At 37.9% G+C, this 18,158-nt stretch overlaps 1 long non-coding RNA gene across 1 annotated transcript; it reads right to left on the bottom strand.

Annotated features, from left to right (window-relative positions):
- Window positions 1-2,017: 2,017 nt before the first annotated feature.
- On the bottom strand, window positions 2,018-12,931 carry LOC140001447 (uncharacterized). Its single transcript, XR_011806680.1, has 3 exons — window positions 12,598-12,931; window positions 3,790-3,933; window positions 2,018-2,165 (listed from the first exon to the last, which is right to left on the bottom strand). It is a non-coding gene; the product is annotated as an uncharacterized lncRNA (long non-coding RNA).
- Window positions 12,932-18,158: the final 5,227 nt, after the last annotated feature.

The following is an 18,158-nucleotide window of genomic DNA, read 5'->3' as shown; positions in this document are numbered from 1 at the left end:
GGCTAAATAACCCCTGCTCCCTCATCTGCTCCTCATAAGACTTGTTCTCCAGACATCTCACCGGCTTCACTGCCCTTCTCTGGACTCACTCGAGCACCTCCATGTTCTTCTTGTAGCGAGGGACCCAAAACTGAACACAGCACTCAAGGTGCGGCCTCACCAGAGCTGAGTACAGGGGGACAATCACCTCCCTAGCCCTGCTGGCCACACTGCTTCTTATACAAGCCAGGATGCCGTTGGCCTTCTTGGCCACCTGAGCACACTGCTGGCTCATATTCAGCTGACTATCAATCAATACTCCCAGGTCCTTCTCCACCAGGCAGCTTTCCAACCACTCATCTCCCAGCCTGTAGCTCTGCTTGGGGTTGTTGTGCCCCAGGTGCAGGACCTGGCATTTGGCCTTGTTGAACCTCATACAGCTGGCCTCAGCCCAGATCCTCCTACAGAACCTTCCTACCCTTAAGCAGATCAACATATGATTCTAACTTGGTGTCATCTGCAAACTTGCTGAGGATGCACTCGATCCCCTCATCCAGATCACTGACAAAGATACTAAAGAGAACTAGCCCTAATACTGAGCCCTGGGGGATGCCACTAGTGACCAGCCTCCAACTGGATTTAACTCCATTCACAACAACTCTTTGGGCCTGGCTACCCAGCCAGTTTTTGAGACAAGGAAGCAAACGCCAGTCCAAGTCATGAGCAACCAGTTTCTTCAGGAGAATTCTGTGGGAAACTGTGTCAAAAGCCTCACTGAAATCAAGGTAGACCAAATCCATAGCCTTTCCCTTATCTACTAAGTGCATCACTTTGTCATAGAAGGAGATCAGGTTTGTCAAGCAGGACCTGCCTTTCATAAACCCATGCTGACTGGGCCTGATCGCCTGCTTGCCCTGCACGTGCCGCGTGATGACACTCAAGATAATCTGCTCCATGAGCTTCCCTGGCACTGAAGTCAAATTAACTGGCCTATAGTTTCCCAGGTCTGCCCTCCAGCCCTTCTTGTAGATGGGCGTCACGTTTGCTAGCCGCCAGTCGACTGGTCCCTCCCCTGATAGCCAGGACTGCTGATAAATGATGGAAAGTGGCTTGGTCCGCTCTTCCTCCAATTCTCTCAGTACCCTCAGGTGGATTCTGTCTGGCCCTATCAACTTGCGTACATCTAAGTGCTGTAGCAGGTCGCCAAACACTTCCTCTTGGATTATGAGGGTCATATTCTGCTCCCCATCCCCCTCCACCAGCTCAGGGTACTGGGTATCCAGAGAACAACCGGTATTGCTGCTAAAGACTGATGCAAAGAAGGCATTAAGCACCTCAGCCTTTTCCTCATCTTTTGTAACTAGGTTTCCCCCTGCATCCAGTAAAGGATGGAGATTCTCCTTAGTCCTCCTTTTTGTCTTCTCATATGACAGGTGGTCCAGTCCCCTAATCATCTCCATGCTTCACGGTTTTAACCTAAATGAGGTGCTTCCTCTTCCTTTGTGCTTCTTCTCTTCCTCTGTGCTTCATGGTTTTAAACTAAATGAGGACAGATTCAAATCTGGTACTAGGAGGAAATTCTTCACCCAGAGGGTGGTGAGGCACTGGAACAGGTTGCTCAGAGAAGTTCTGGATGCCCCATCTCTGGAGGTGTTCAAGATCAGGTTGGATGAGGCCCTGGGCAACCTGACCTAATGGGTGGCATCCTTGCCCGTGGAAGGGGGGTTGGAACTAGGTGATCTTGAAGGTTCCTTCCAAACCGAGCCATTCTATGATTTTATGAGGTTCAGTTGAGCTCAAAGGACAATGTTTGTATCTACAAGCTCTGCCATTAATTGTTTAGAGTATGAATTATCCTTATAATTAAAGTAATTTTTTCTTCGTTCTTTTCCACTCTCTGTCCTTACAAACGAATTGCTCCTTAACCATTTAGACTCTCCTTTTAACAATAACAATTCAGGCTTTTTTTTTTTTTTTTTTTTTTTTTTCCCCTTTGGAGTCATTTGGCTATTCCTCCACGAGCTCTTTCCCAAAGACATTATATTTTACCACATTGACACCTATTACCTTCTCATTAACAGGAAACTAACTAACAGGAAACACTGATAATGACTTGGAGTATAATTTATCAAGTTGTGAGTACTCACTTTTTTATCTAGGTTCTTTTGTTTGCTTATGAGAAAGTCCTGTAGAGCAATGGGGAAAACATTACTGAAGTCAGTTACATGTTCTGTTATAACCTGGTAGAGGTCAATTATTTCATCTTGGAGAAAATAAGACACTATCACTTTTGGCACTATTTGATCTATGACAAAACTATACCAGCTGTCTTAATTATTTTATTGTCCCTTAATATAAATCGATTGATAATTATTTCCTGAAGGTAGTTGTCATGATCTATAACCCCTTTACATTCCTCCCCCACCCACACAACTCTCAGTTTTTGTGTGTTGTTACAGAATTTCACATTCTTCTGCATTCTCAAACCACCTGTCTTCCATGATCTATTGAAGAGAACCACTAATATTTTTAAATCTCTTTGATTAGATTTTTTCTCTAAGATTTTAACAATGCATTTATAATGTTGTTCTAAGATTTTAACAATGCATTTATAATGTTGTTCTGACTTAAATTCAACTCATTTATCTAAATAGTCTTTACCCTGCTTATTTGCATATTCTCACTGACAACCTTGTGATAAAACAAATTAAAATGTGTGAAGGATCTGGTTAAAACTATAATTTTCTTCCTTTCTCTCTCTCTCTCTCTATTTCTATTTATTTAGTTAGTTAGTTTTTAAGAAAAAAAAAAAAAAAAAAAAAAAAAAAAAAAAAAAACAAAGAGGGCATTGAATTTAGTCTATCGTGCATAATCTTTTTTTTCTGTTCTCTTTTCTCATTAAATATGAGACTTTTGTTTCCTTTTGATTTCATTTTCTACTGTGTTTATAAAACCTCTTCTTTTATCTAATTTCATGGAGAGCCTTTCTGATTATTTTCATGTCTTTTGTTTTTCTGTCATTCCTTGCATCTATCCTTTGACAATGGTATTTTTGTCAGTATGCATTTTTTTCCCTTCTTTTTCCCTTCCCTTTTTCCCTTTATCATTGATGCATTTCTGATTAGATTTGTATTTTATTGAATTAACTATCTTTCATTTGAATTATGTTAGTCTGGTTGCTCTCTTTTTAACGCTGTCATTCTCAGGAACTGCCAGTTCTCTTGTAGAACAGCGTAGAAGATTAAAAAAAAAACATCTTTCAAATATATAACACACACATAGATTGCTCTCTCACTCATCCCTTCAAATTAACATCTGCCTTTCTGAAAATTGCTGTTCTTATTCTGCTACCATGGTCTGTCCTTTGCCCTGGAATAATGAAGAATATAGTTGTAGGATTGCTTCCTTCCAAATTATTTTCCATTTTCTTTTTAGAAAACCAAGGAAGTTATCAGTGAGCTATTATTCTACATTTGATCTTGAGTAGTGTAAAGCACTACCTGAGATTTTAAATAAGGAAGATAATTTGGTGGAGAAATTATACCTCATCACATTTTAAGAATTTATACTGCTTCTAGAAGATCCTGGGTTAACTGAAGTATTTGTTTTTAGTAACTGCAGTTCTTTGCATGTTTCTGTTTCTCAGAAAAGTAAACAAACAACAGAAGAAAAAAAAATCTGTCTTTAAGGTCTTGTTTTTCCAGTTTCTCTGTTGCAATTTTCTAATTGCAATTAGTCTTCTTTCCACATACCCTTTACCCTTTCTCTAGATTTCCACTATTTCACAATATTTCATAAGATAAATAATACCTGCTTTCTAGTAGACTTCTGCCAAATCTCTTAAGTTCTTCTTCAATAAGTCCAGGATAGGACAAGATTGTATTTTTATTTTTATTTTTTTTTTTGGTATGGAACTTGATCTCTTGCCAGTGGTTTTGCTTCAAGAAATATCATCTGTGATATAAAAAAAAAAAAAAAAATCATTTATCTCAGATTCTCATATCAAATATTAATGAAGTTACACATGTATCTTGTAGTATTTGTAAGTCAGTGCAATAAAATCTATGCTCAAGGTGAGGGACTAATAAATACATCAGCTGTCTCCTCACCTCTTTCACTTACTCTAGAAGACTGTCATCACATCAGTCTTATATGAGTAACATATATCAGTGTCCACAATAATTAGTAAAGTACCTTAGACTGAAGATTGAATGAGGCATGGCCAAAGGGCAGCATTAGTATTGGCAATATATCTTTAATATCTTTGATTTAGTTCTGGTTAGGCTTCATGTGTTGGTTGTCAGACAGGATTAATTCCCTCAGCTGGGGACCTTTAACTATCTCATTCTTCACTTTGTGATGTTGGAATAGTAGCAAAAGTCCTCTCATTATTAAGACATATAGTCTCTCATTTTTATTTTTTTTTGTGGTCATTGTTTTTCTTTTGATCTTAGCGTCACACAACAGTCCTTAAACTTGAAGGACAGGGAATTTGAATAAGGCTACTGAATAGTTCTTGTACTTATAAGGTGGCTGTCACCTCCTTTCCTTTCCACGGAGCCAGCTAGTGCTTTATGCACAGTTAGCTTGCTCTCTCTCAGGAGCTCCTTGCTGCTGAGATGTTTTGACTGGTAATGGGTCGAACCCTTCACATCCCACTGACCTTCTGTGATGCCTGAACTGCTCTGCAGCAGAGTTGAGGTCACAGTGCAAACTGTTGCCATTTATAAACATAGCAAAGAATCATAAAATCATAGAATATCCTTAGTTGGAAGGGACAAGAATCATCAAGACCATTATATATTTATTCCCATGAGGCTACTAACATCCTCTTGAAGCAGGTATTTTCTTCCACGGTGAAGGTATTTTCTTCCCTGTTTGGCGAAATCCTGACAATCCTAGACGTGGGAGCCACTGTGTCCTGACCTGGTATTCCATCTTCCTTGGGTTCTACACCTAAAATTACATTTCATACTGTGTGCGTATCACCTTTGTGTTTTGTTTTATTTATTTATTTATTTATTTATTTTCTCCTACTGGAAATTGAGATTCCCTTCCTTCCAGGGTGGTTCCCCACATCTCTGTCTGGGCTATATCCCTGTGTTAGGTCACAGAAAAAAGAGCTCTCAACAGTGCTGAGTTCTTCCATTCTAGACTATTTATGAAAGAAAAAACTATCTTGTGTTTGAATTTGGCCTGTTGGCAAAACTTTTCTTTTTTTTTTTCTTTTTTTTTTAATGATTGCTAGAGATTGTTTGGTCTTATACAATGATTATTCAGTGGTTATTGTCACTGACATTTCAATGAATATTTTTCTTTAAACTACCTTAAAAAACTATAATCATTATGTTAGAACTTAATCTAAATGTAGGCCATTAGAGGTTAGAGTGGAATTGTTAGCTGTTTTTGTTGTTATTTCTTTCAAGCCATGGCTTCCATGCAGATGAAAAACAAACCAAAAAAAATCTGTATTACTTGTGTTATGCTATCATGGCCATGTTTTTGCTTCTGCTGGTATGACTTGAAAAATTCCCATAGTTTTTAGCTGCAATGACGGAACTGGTGTTTAAATCCAACAGCTGATACTGTATGTCAGCACCTGAAGTAAATAACACTCTTAGTGATGTACTTGTCTGTCCCAATAAACATGTTCATTTGAAACTGTCATGGAGAGACGCCATGATTTATTACAGCTTGAGTTTCCATACAGTAGCATAATCAGAGCCATACAACAGAATGGCTAGACAGAAACTGTGGCTTCTCTTCTTTAACATACTTTTTGTTACTTCATTTTAATGGTAGATCAGAAGATTACTTGTTTTAATAATACTTTGTGGCATCATATAGTTAATATTCTAATCTCTCGGCCTTTTAAAATTCATATGAAAGATTAGGTAACTTACAGAGGGGAGTCCTGAAACTTTAAGAATGTAACAATGAACATTTTAATATTTTCTTTTCAAGACTGAAGTTATTGGAGATGGAAATCAGCTAGTTATTTTTCTTAGCCTATGTGTTCCATTACTCTAAAATACAATCAGTTCAGGATGACCTTTTATAGTGAGTCTGTTTTTCAGAATAAGACATTGAGGGAATTCTCCATTTTAAAAACTAAGGTCATAGAGAGTACAAAGTAATCAGTCTAAACAAGTCTAGTTTCATTATTCAATGGTTTGTCCCTACCCATCTGTTCTTGACAGGTATGATTCAGATGGATTGTAAAAATTCTCCAGTGAACTGAGGATGTAGCAGAGTGGAAAAATAGAGGAGCAAATGGGAATTGCAGAGGAGTTGCTAAGAATGGTTTTGAAATAGAACAGAAATAATCAGTGAGGAAAGGACAAAATGATCAACAGAACTAGTCAGAGTTGGAGGGAGCAGTGAATTTTCAAGGCGTTTATAGAAAAAGTGCACAAAGAAAAAGCAACTTAACTACGGGCTGAAATATATAAATATGTGGAAACTAAATGAGAATCTTTTCCTGAAAAATAAGATGCCAAAAGAGAAGTAGAAGAAGTGCATAAAGGATATATATTGTTTGAGTAAAAACACAACCTGAAATTGTTTTGAACACAATAATTGGTTTCAAACATGGACACAAAAATTATTTTGATTTTTGCACTTAACTAAGTGATTTTAATATGCAATTCTATGTCAGTAGTAGACCAACTGGGCTAGTTTTTATTAAACATTTCTAGCAATTAAAATTACTGTTCTTTGTTACTGCTGTTTTTCAAATGTTTTAATTAATTCACTACTTTGGAAATTAATTAGGCTTTCTGCTGCTTTTCTTTTCTTCAACACTTCAATTCATCTTTTATAATGCCTAAAGATTTCTTGGCATTCTGTTGTATAAAGACTCATTATTTTTGTGTAACCTGATGCACTGCTTTCCAGAAAACAGTTTTAATAACAATCTGACTCCCTGAAAACTATACTCATTGGTCAGCAGCACAAGAGGATCTGAAAAAAAAAAGTGATACAAACAGAAATGTACACAGAAATTAAAACAAAAACAACAAAAACAAACAACAACAACAACAAAAAAAAACACAAACAACAAAAAAAAACAGCAATAGGAGGGAAAATTTTTAGAAAGGAAATTTTTCGAGCTATACTGAAAATATGTGCAAAAGAAAAATCCTTAATAAAATGGTACTGTGTTGGGTTATAGGGTTGATGAAAACAAAAGCAGTAGGTAAACTGATAGTCCAGTAGAAATCAAAGAAAAAGGGCTACAGAAGAAAGGCAGTATCTGTGTGGAATCAAAGTGTAGTGATTCATGTTTAGAATTAGCAGGGGCAGACTGCCTTACTAGAGAGACCTTGTGGTTTCCAAAATGGGCACTCATCTCTGAAATTTTGGCTTAAGTTTTTGAACAGTAAAAGCAGTGTTAAAAAGCACTTTTAATATCTCTACAGAATAAAACTGTGATAATTCATTTCTGTCTGTTACTGATGTATGATCTTTCTTTCAGATGTGAAAAGGATAAAGTTAAAAGAACATGTCACTGCTTACAGTGATGAAACTAATAAAAATAGTTATGTAAGCTAGTATACTACCAGGTAAAATATGAAAGTAGAAAGAAGAATAGATAATCAAGATCTGTAAAAGAAAATAGTGGAAGCCACCAGGTTTTGAATTTTCTCTCCAAATATTTTGATTGAACTGGTCATTGCGCATTGATTTCTATTAACTATTCTGAGTCTGTTGTACTGCAAATAAGAAGCAATATCTAAGATAAAATAATGCTTCTGCTAAATGGCAGTCATTTTACTGTACTCTTCTATTTGAGCAGAGTAAAATGAGGGTCAATTACTGAAAGAGGTTGCAAGAAGAAAGAAATAATGTGACATGTATCACAGCTCTAAGTGATGTGTCACAAATGTGACACACATCTATCCCTTGACAATGATAAGCAGGGAAAAGGAGACAGTGTTGGATCATTTTTTTGTACATGAGCCTTGGGAATAAAGAGTGAGAGGATCACGCTTCACTGGTCCTGTGAAAATTGCACACAAATCCTTCATAGGCTAAAGTGCACTTCTAAAATGACAAGGCTTGCACCCTGGAGTTGCAGTACATGGCAGTACATGGGCTCTGAGTGCAACAGAGCTGAAGAAGGAACAAAGCATATTCTGTTCCTGCTAGGGCATCTGTAAGATCTAGCCTTCAATATCCAGTACCCATTTCAGTCAAAGGCAAAAGTTGCTGCATTCATTTGAACTGACATTCATTCGCCCAGAGGTAATATGGCAGCAGTGCTTCACTCCAAGCCAAGCCCCATGTACAAATACGTGCACACATATGCACAAAAGGGGGCAAGTCTCCTTCCTGTCATATACCTTCATTTCCCAGGCTTGGGCCTCAGCCCTTCCTACCTGTATACACACTTAGGCTTCCACAAATCTCAGTTCCTCTGAGGCATACCCTAATAATAATAATCTCATATGAATTCCTGAAATGGAGATTCTGGTAACCTAAGTGTCATTAAACATTAACATCTGACAGGTCATTATATGACATTTCATGTCTTATTTGTATTTTACTGATGAGCTTTTTTTTCTATACTTCACCCTATTTTTATACAGTGAACTAGTCCAAAAAGCTGAGTGTGTGTTTTTTGTTGTTGTTGTTGTTGTTTGTTTTGTGTGTTTTTTCTTTCCACAACAGATGTGAGGAGGAGGAGAAACTATATGTTCATAATAATTTTCAAAGATTACAAAGAACTCCTCCTCTATAAAATAATAAATATATGTGGAGGAATGGTTAAGTGAGGCAGGACATGTGGATGTTGAGCAGTTGGGAGGCAATGGGCTGGTGAAGCACCCTACTCAACTCACATGAGCCTGGGCACGTACACAGCTGGCTGAGAGCCAATCAGGCTCAAGGACACGATGCCCTTGGGCGATCCGGGAAAGTCCCTAAGGCTGGACAGGTAGCCAAAAGAAGGAGGACCAGACTGAAAAGCCCGGGAAGTGTTAACCAATCCTGAGCTTAGTTTCTGCAATATGTATGAGTTGATTATGTTCAAACTAGATAAAAGGCGACTGAGCTATCCATTAAGGTTGAAGTTCACCGTTCACTCATATTGAGCGTCTGGGTCTTCCTTCCGTCGGCAACAAATATAGAAATGGACAAAATGTTCCTTATGAAAAACAGGAATGCACAAAGTACACTTCCAGCCAAATAAAATAATTACATCTGCTCAAGAATCATATAAAGCAAATTCATTTTATTTCATTATATGAGCGAAGACCTTAGTTATGTGACCTTCTCTATTATTTTCATTTTTGCTCTCCACTAAGCTGCATGTAAGCAGCTCAGTGAAATATGAAAAAGAATGGTACATCAAGTTATTTTCCTATAATTACATGAAAAATATAATATAAAGTATAAGTGAAGGAAGGAGCTGTGATACATGAAAAAAAAAAAAAAAAAATTAGAAGTTGTCTCTCCTGTAGTGTTGATCATGATCAATCATGTGTTATATCTATTTGCAAATATTTGCAAATGACAGCTGTCATTTTCCACAACCCTAACGAAAGGGTTTATTGCTTTTGTCTTGATTTTAACATACTAAAGATTTATTAAAAATAAAGCTAATTGATCAGACAAACCCATCTGGGATCTAATGTCTCCCTTTCCCCATTCAAGATGTTATGTTTCTGAATAATGTAGCAGATTCCAACTTTCTATTTGGAAATCTCCCACATGTTGCTTTAATGTTAAATGTTGCATATTTTTAGTGTTAAAGATTTCTTCAACAAAGATGTAAATGAATTGGGATTAAAACTAGTAACTCTTGGAGGAAAATAAACCAACAAAAAACAGTATTCCTTGCCTCGTTGCTTGGTTCTAAACTCTTATTCCAGTGGTCTTAGTATTTTGTTCTTTGTTTCTTTTATAAGGGTTGTTTCTGTGTACTTTGTTAAGAGCTTATGTTCTTTCAGTAAGCACTTACTCATCAGAGTAGCTCCATTTCGATTAATATGACTAAGAACCAAACATTTCAGACTGTTCCTGAGCAGTCTTACAGCCTACTAACAGTGGGTTGCTTTCCTCAACTGAATGCTGCATCTTATTGAAAGATCCCTTTAGTCAGGTGTAGGTAGAATAACAGACAAAACAACTCAGGGTATAGAGAAAAAATATAAAGAACTGTTAAGTTCTAAACTGTTCTTTGTGAAACTGAGAGTATATTTCATTCCACTAGTGACTGGTAAATGTGATTTTAAATGGGCATTTAAAATCCACTCAAACTGATGGAAAGTGTCCAGCGACTCCAGCGGGTTTTACATAAGGACTATACAACTGAGATGTTTTGACCTATCTGCAGAAATTCTAAGAGCCCCACTAACTAACATGGCTCCATTAAAAGAAAGGAGATATTTCCTTTATCTGTTGTGACTAGTTTGGAAGATAGTTAGACAGCATCCAGTTTTGTTAAGCAAGTATGTTCTGCCAAATACAGGTTTGCAAGCTTGTGCAAATTAATATTCTCTAAGCCTCAGATTTTTTGGTATACCATCTTTGATACACAAACTGACTGTGGTTCAGAAATGCAAGATGGAAGCAGAACTGGAATCCTCCTAAAAAGCTACGATATCTTTTAACCCTTTCTAAAGCAGAAGAATTTACATACTTTTTTTTTTTTTTTTTTTTTTTGTTAGACTAAATCTGCAGCTGAGAAATTAATGGTATAGCAATAGCATAAGGGAAGTCACACATGTAGCGTGTGCTATTTTCCTGTGAAAATGGGGACAGTATAAACATTACAGTACAATTCCCTTGTTCAGAGTCTTCCTTAATGTGGGACCCTGCTTTGAAGTGACTAATTTCTCTATTCTTCCATATCAATGGATATGTTTTATTTATTTATTTATCTATCTATTTATTTATTTTAATCTTTGAGTTCTATATCCAGATGTTTTGTGTCTGGGCATAGCCATGGGAAAATAAATAGGTTGTAAGTAAATACATCTGCATGTTTATCACAGTGAGAATTAGTATGCAAATTTTTCTTCTAAACAAGAGCTATGAAAGAAATTAATGCAAACTCCAGGGATGCTGAAACAATCCAGGATACTATGTGTATATTTGTTAGTCCCTTGTGTACGTAACTTTTCACTTTCTAGGCATTTCACTCTTCTGGAAGAAATATATCAAAGCATGCAGAAATCTGGAACAGTCTGCTTGGTAAAATCTGCTAAGTATGGCCAGTCCACACTGCTGTTGCAGTTCATTGGCTCTTTCTTAAGGAGACAGGAGTGGAAGACAGGAGAGAACTGTGGTTGTGGTCCTCTGTTTTTGCCAGCAATCCTAAAGCAAGTAGAAGCATGAACTCAGAAGAGTCCCCTGTACTGTCCTCTGTGGGCTCAGTATCCTAGATCTGTAGTCAAAGATTTTTAATCTTTAAATAAAAATAAAAAAGCCACAGCTTCAGTGTGCTATTAGAAAGCATTGAGGAACAGATGTTCTTTGATAGAATCCAAAGGAAAGTCGGATTCGGATGTGTCAGCTAGCAAATGTACACTTTACAGAATGGGGCCTGTGTAATTCAAAATAAAAATAAAAATTTGCATCTATCTTCTAAGCAGAGGAAACTCCTCTTGGACCTGACCTACTGGCAAATTTGTTTATCTCCAGAATGTGAGCAAAGCACACTAAACAAATAACTGAAAGATTTCAATGCCACTGCTGCACAAAAATATATGATTTCTAGCTGCTGTAACTGATAATGCTTCAGAGAAAGGTAAAAGAATATCCCCTACCAATAAAAAAATAAAAATGCTCACAGGTGAAATTTTACAGTGCTTTGCCACCTAGACCTTAACCATAAGTGAGGGAAAGACAAAAGCATAGTGAAAGGTAAAACTATTTGGATCTGTTTACTGAATCTCCACATTCAGGTCTCATTCAGTCAAATTAAAGCTTCTGTATACTTACTGCTTTTGAAAAGGATGTTTTGTGTGCAACAGAATTATAGATAGAATTACTTTTGCACCAGTGCTAAAAATGAAAAATTATCCTGGGGAGGAAAGTCAAATTTTTCTCTGTCATACCGTGTATCACATTTTTTCTCTAATAACAACTGAATGGCTTTCTGTGAGTTCCTTGAGAAAATAAATAAATAAATAAATAAAAATGTCCTGTGGTTTGATAGCTCATCCTGTTGATCAGCTTTAATATTTGTTAATTTTCTTTTAAAGGTCTTTTTCATTTTTCCTGGTAATTCCTGTACACTTCTGCCATCCTTCCCGAACTGAGCCTGCAGGGGCTGCCCACAGGCTGCATCTCTCCAAGCACTGCTCCCACACGGCTCCGTCCCACGGGGTCCATCCCCTAGGAGCAAACTGCTCCAGCACGGGTCCCCCACAGGTCGGCAGCTCCCCCCAGATCCCCTGCTCCTGCGGGGGCTCCTCTCCATGGGCTGCAGCTCTGGCCCGGGGCCTGCTCCACTGTAGTCTCCTCCACGGGCTGCAGCGTGGAGATCTGCTCCATGTGGGACCCATGGGCTGCAGGGGGACAGCCTGCTCCACCAGGGGCCTCTCCACAGGCCGCAGGGGAACTGCTGCTGTGTGCCTGGAGCACTTCCTGCCCTCCTGCTGCACTCACCTTGGGGTCTGCGGAGCTGCTTCTCACTCCTCTCTCTTCCAGCTGCTGATGTGCAGAAGGTTTTTTTTTTTTCCCTGTATTAAATCTGCTCTCACAGAGGCGCAAATAGCTTCACTTACTGTCTTGGCTCTGGGCAGCAGCAGTTCCTTTTGGAGCCTGCTGAAACTGGCCCTTATCTAACATGGGTTAGCTTCTGGATTCTCCTCAGAGTCCAATCCTGCAAAGCCCTGGTACCAAAACTTTGCTGAAAGAAGGAAGTAAAGAAGGAAGGAATAAAAGAAAGAACAAAGGAAAGCAAGCAGGAAAGCAAGAAAAAAAACAGGAAGAAGGAAGGAAGGAAGGAAGGAAGGAAGGAAGGAAGGAAGGAAGGAAGGAAGGAAGGAAGGAAGGAAGGAAGGAAGGAAGGAAGGAAGGGAGGGAGGGAGGGAGGGAGGGAGGGAGGGAGGGAGGGAGGGAGGGAGGGAGGGTGGGAGGGAGGGGGCGGGGGATTCTCATATGCCATTGTTCTAGACTACCTTCACAGTCAGTAGAAACCTGAGCAAGTCCTTCTGTGATCTGCAAGAAGGTTTCAGAAAAGGATTGAGCTACTAGAGGAATGACCTGTGGATGTTATTGTCTGCCTAGATGGGACAGTGGAAGCTGAGCATAGACATACCCAGCTCACTACAACCTTGTCTTGGTGCATGATGGCATCATCATGAGATTGGGCATTACTCAGATACTGCAGCATGTAGGTTTAGGACTTTGCTTCGGAAGCAAACTTTCAAGTTCATGTTCAAAGCATTTTTTACACACTTGTGCTGGACTCTTATTCAAGCAGAATAGACCACTGTGTGCCCTGCGGGAGGGGAGCACTGTCTCACATGAGCACTGCCGCATGTGTACTCTGGAGCTGATCAGGTCTGGTTTCCTGTATACACCCAGTTCCTGTCAAATTACTCATCAGCTGCTCCTGGGAAGAATCTGCCAGGCAGAGATAATGAGCAGAATTCTTCTCATTTACTGGGCAGGAGAGAGCCTGTCTTGCACAGACCTTTTCATTCCCCGAGTGTGACAGAGACTGAATGCCAGAAACCCCATATGAAATGCAAGATTCCTCTGCAATTTATTCTTGACATTTCACATCAACCTGTTATATATACAGTCCATTAGAACGTTTGGTATTATTCTTCCACTTACCCTTCTTCTAAAATATATCCTAACCCTAGCTTCATTTTCACACAAAGGCCAAAAGCCTCTCTATGCCTTAATGCCTTTTGTGAATCATCAGAGATGCTTGTCATGAGCCCTTGATACACGTTGGCAACCCACTAACCTGCCGGATTCAAACTCAAATAACATTCACTGAAGAATTCATAACTCGTAATTGCTTTACTTTGGATACTCCTTATAAAATCCCTTTTTATTGTACCTCTTTTCTTTCTCTTTCCCTCAGCTTTTACCCTAACCCTGACCTGTAAAAATTCATGTATAATTCATTGAAGATGTCTGTTGGTAACCCTTTATTTCATTTTATTTTATAGGTGCTTCTTAAGAATCCTATTCACCTTGTAGCCCAGTATTTCTTCTGCAAAATCTAATCCCAACCTTAAGTCTGGCCTGACAGACAAACCAAAATTTGAACCTAAGTATAATTTATTAAAGATTTCATTTGATTACTCTTAATTCATTTGATTACTCTTAATTCCTTTGTCCATCATCCCTCATATATATTGTCTTTCTATGAATGGAAACTCTTACTGTGTATTTAATCCTAGTTTGACATAAGAACTGCCTAAAAGTGAAGCATTTCTCCTGGATTTAATCCCTAACTTTAATCTCAGTTTTGCAGAGAGGTTAAAGACCTGTGGTAGTCTGAAGCCCATACAATCGTTAAAAATACTATTAAGAGTCCTTGGTTTATAGCTGTTATGAAATAAATTGTTTGTCTTTGGTTTATCCAGATTATCCTAGTTTTATCCATGATGAGCTGGTGATTGAACAGCCTCTGCATTTTATTTGCTTCACAGATGCTGCAGACTGTGGCCCATTTTTCTCTCTGGGTACCCTTTATGAATCCCATTTTCCTATCAGACTTTAATACCATTGCATTTGTTTTGTAAGAGATACTTTAATAAATACAATTACCATTATCATCTCACATTAGCTTACTAGAAGAAGTTATACAAAAAGTAGATCAGGGAATCAGAGAGAATTTTCAGGCCCAAAGCAATTTAGTCCCATATATAATTTCAGGACTGTGTCCTACTACAAACAGTGGATTGCTATTGTAGAAAGCTGAGTCAAAGTTTTAAATTTCATACCACTTACTACAATACTTACAGTATTTTGCATTGTATATATATATACATATATACATAAGCAAATACAAAAAAAAATATTACTTTATATGCTCTGTGTTTATGAAATATTTTTTCTGTTTCTTCAATATCTGCACTGCCACTAGAAAACCCAATGGAGAGAGAGAGAGAGAGAGAGAGAGAGACTGCTAATACTGGCTCAGACCTATGAGATTCAGCTGCCCTTAGTTAATTAAGGTTTGGGGAGCTGGAATGTGCACAGTGAATCAGTTTGCTTTAATGGTCATGATTGTGTTAATGTCTGCCACCCAACAGTTTCTATTAACATGATGAAAGAAAGAGGGGATAGAGAGAAGTGAGAATGATGTATGAATACCCCCCCCCCAAAAAAAAAACATCTTGAAAAAAGAACACAGTAGTACTCTGGCTTGTGTGAAAGTGCAGTTTTTTCTAGTTTTGCAGAAGACAGTGACAGTAGCATTATTATTAGTTAGTTGTTTTTTTCCCCCCAAATTTTTCTATTTTTCTCTTTTGGGTGAGCTTGAGGATTACTTTTTTTTTTTTTTTTTTTTTTTTTTTTTGTGTGTGTGTGTGTGTTAAGCTTTTCTGTGAAGTCTGGGAGGTAATCTCTTGGTGTCATATTACTCCTTAAGTATCTCTAAAATAAATATACTTAGCTTGATAAATATAATAATATGCAACATTGAATGATTGATCAATAACCTTGGACTACAATAAAGCTTAACATTGTGCGGATGTGCACAGCAGGTGAGTATAGTACTTATTTGAAACTGAAAACAACTACCTCTTTCTTCTGCAAAGTAGGTAAAGCAGATCTATGCAGATGTACAGTTCTTAAGTCTATTTAATTATTTTATGCGAAGTGCCAGTTGATCGTTACTAGACAAGTTAAGACAATTTGAAACAGTTTATTTATATGTAGCATGAATGCACTAACAATAAAAAGAATGCTTGCATTGCATAATTTATTAGGTGATATCACAATGAAATTTATGTTTTATGACTTGAAAACTAAGCACCCACTACATCTTGCTAAAGATGACAGTGCTTGTCAATTGTCAGTGAAAAGTAAGACCTTATGCCTCTCTTGGGACAGCTGCAATGTAAATCACAGAACATAAAGAGATGTTTTTCATCAGCTGAGCAACACTTCCACTGATAACAAAAATTGAATGCTTTGTATTTAAAGATTTTTAAGTGTAGAATCTAGATTCAAAACTTTGCAGGCAAAGTCCTTTATTAAATTTGATGAGTTTATCCATGGCAGTGGATAATGATAGAGAGCTCCTCAAGCCATCCTTGTGCTGTTTTACTCTTCAGATCTTCATGTGGTGAGTGAAGCAAGCCTGTCTCTATTCTCCAGTCTCCTCTTGTTTCACCACACAAACTATGATGCTTTATCTCAGGAGAACCGAATAGGTGAAATAATTCACAGTGTGGCAGCTCTACTGACAACTGTTTCCATTCTACCAACATTATTTTTTGCAAGTCACTGAAATGCCATTACATAGTAATTACTTTTTACCCCTTCCTATCTGAGCTTGACAGAAACTAGTGGCCTAGTCTTGTAAAGCTTAATCTCTGATTACTCTTCTTTCTTGACACTTTTAGTCTCTCTTTCATTGCATTCAATTACAATGTCTACCACTCTGCATACACATGGTATTGTCATGTGTTTGAAATGCTCATAAAGTTTATTGGAAGTAGTATTAAGAAAAAGGTGTGAGATATGTTCATCTGATTCGTGTCAGTATGGAACAATGCTAGGGCCTCATGGTATGATGAATGGGACCTTCTGTCTTACATACCCTTGTATAACCACAAGTCTAAGAAAAACAGAGTGGTTAATGTATATAATTCTTGTATCTTGCAAAGGAATGTTTTAGCAATTCGTGTCAATAGAGAGCTTGAAGGGAAATGTATTTGTAGGTTTTTCCTTGAAGTCCCTTGATATCTGGGGGGTTTCAGAGTAACTGCTAACTATTATGACTATTGCGTGAGACACTATGCAAGTCTCTGATATCTGGCCAGGAGGTTAAGGAGATGGGGAGAGCTGAAGAACAACTAAAAGACAAAGCTTGCAGGGGATGTTGCACAAGTCTCTGACATACAGCCAAGTTGGACAAAGGAGAAGGACAAGAGGGAGGAAGACTATGAGCTTTCAGCACGAGAGACCCCCAGAGACCCCCAGAGGGACCACCAGAGACTGATACGCATGCTCCAGTAGGAGGGTTTGTATTCCGGAAACTAATTATAATAACCCTGTTTTTTTTAGAAGTAGTAATGAATATGTATCAGCCTAGGAGCATAAAAATCAGCTGCTTGATGTAACTGGTGTGTGTCTTGGTGGAGCAGAGACTCCCGCTGCACCCAGCGCTGTTTGCTTACTTCTGTTCCTTTAATAAATTGTAAACTTTGATTATAATCCTATTTTGAAGACTGAGCTATTTATTACAAAGGGAAAGATATTTGAGATTTACTTCCATTAGTTCTGATGTGAATAAACAATGATTAAGCCATTTTCAAGCAACTTTCTTAATTTAGTTTATACTGGTTTTGTATGGTGCACAAAACTTTCTTCCCGATCCTTTTTTGTCAGAGTAGCATTTATAGGAGATCACGTGCAACCATTTTTACATAAAACATCACCGAAATGTAAAACTTTGATGAAAAATAAAGGTGATAAATAAAAATAATGAGAAATCTACAACACACACACACACACACACACAAAAAAAATAAATAAAGCAAGCTCAGGTTGTTGCATGACTACATTTGACTCAGAGAGTTATTAATTGTTTGGTTTGATCTTGGATCTTGGCTGGTTGCTAGATGCCCACCCAGCTCTCACTCCCCCTCCTCAACAGGATGAAGGGAGAAAATGGAAAATATGAGTTAAAATAAAATAGCATGCCTTTACAGTAAAAACAGACTTGAGAAGATTAATTTACTGCCAATTAAAATGAGTTTGGACAGTGAAAAACAGACAAATTAAAAGAACACCTTTCTTTCCACTACTTCCACTTCAACCTTTTATTTCCAGCCCATGTGTCGTGGTTTTGGCTAGGATAAAGTTAACTGTCCTCCTAGTAGCTGGTATGGTGCTGAGTTTTTGATTTAGGGTGAGAATAATGCTCATAACACAGTGATGTTTTAGTTATTGCTGAACTGTGCTTTTTCTAAACCAAGGACTTCTCAGCCTCTCTCTCTGTCCTGCCAGTGGGCAGGCTGGGGGTGCAG

Source organism: Anas platyrhynchos, chromosome 1, assembly GCF_047663525.1.
Source record: "Anas platyrhynchos isolate ZD024472 breed Pekin duck chromosome 1, IASCAAS_PekinDuck_T2T, whole genome shotgun sequence".
Classification (NCBI taxonomy): Eukaryota; Metazoa; Chordata; class Aves; order Anseriformes; family Anatidae; genus Anas; species Anas platyrhynchos.
This window is presented reverse-complemented; position numbering and strand designations above follow the sequence as displayed.